A 1,461-nucleotide genomic window follows, 5' to 3' on the forward strand; every position below is an offset into this window, starting at 1 on the left:
CCAACTTTCTTCCACATACTGAAGCTCGGTTTAAACTGCAGCAGATTGTTTTAACCATGTCTACATGCCATAATGCCATGTGATTGGCTGATTAGAAATTTGCATTAAAGAGCAGTTGGACAGGTGTACCAAATAAAGTCTGTCTATATAGACTATGATATGATACTAAACTTTTCGAATTTTCTGTTTTCTGACCACAAATCTTAAACTGTAATTTTGCTTAAGTTATTCTGTACTGTACTGTATGAGTTGCACAAACCCAAAATAATTAAGTTCAGCAAAGCTGTGTTGCGCAGTGTTGACAGAATTGTTCCTTTAAAAAATACAGATTCTTTGAACCTATTTTAGCTTTCACTATTGTGTTTGTTCTTTAGAGATTCTTGATGTTACATAACAGGGCTTTTCACAGGGTGCTTAACCCCAGGTTATTGTTGTTGTAAACTCTGCTTTTACTCAGGGAAAATGGGAGATAACACCTGCTCTAAAACAGGGTTAGCACAACTTACAATGACCGTGGTGTGATGCTGGATTGGAATGCTAAATCCGAATGCTTGGCAACCCCCAGCCAATAATGTGTCTCATTTTGAACGTTACTCTGACGTTTTGAAGATTGAGGGGGAAAATGTCAAATAGTGTCAGAAAATCCACCAATTGGAGTAAACAAACGACCATTACATTCTTCAGTTAAAAGTCTGAAAAGACCATTTGAGGGGGAAAACAAACTGCAGTAAAGTGAAGTGCATTTGATTAATGGATGACAATCATAGTGCAAATGTGCAAAAACCTAAGAACAGTATCAAATGAAAGTGTATGAATTTAAAAGATTAATCGTTTTAACATTTTAGTTTTGGTAATTGTTTAACCATGTTTAACCATTTTGGTTCTGGGGTGTAGGCCATATGTTATACTTAACACTTTGAAACCCTATTTTGGAGCATTGGTTTTTAAGCAGGAAACGAAAACTTTTTTAGTGTGAAACCAACACAGGCTCATTGAAAATACATGCCTCAACTTTTATTAAACCATAAATACAGTATACTTTTCACTGCAGTTTTTAGGTAAAATGAGCACTACATACGGGGCAGTATAATGCCAACAATGTCATATGGAGCTAAAGAAAGTGCGTCTAGTCCATTTCATGTCACCCAAAGTCCCCCCATACCCAAAGTAACGTATTCACAGATTCGCCAAAATGTAGACAGCAGTGGTTTTGTTATGTAAAATATGCAACAATACGTTCTCAGAGCAACATATTTTTTTACAAAAATATAGGCTTATGCACATATTTTCAATTCGCACATTCTGTGTGAATCAACCATTTAAGGAAAAGCAAATCTGAGTGCATGTGCGCATTTAAAAATTGTAGATTAAATTAAAACATGTTAGGTGAGACTTGAAGGAAAAACTCCTAGGTAACATCAAAATGTCAGATCTATCACGTGCTTACCAAAGCACTGAATC

Source organism: Danio rerio, chromosome 9, assembly GCF_052040795.2.
Source record: "Danio rerio strain M-AB ecotype USA chromosome 9, GRCz13ab, whole genome shotgun sequence".
Taxonomy (NCBI): Eukaryota; Metazoa; Chordata; class Actinopteri; order Cypriniformes; family Danionidae; genus Danio; species Danio rerio.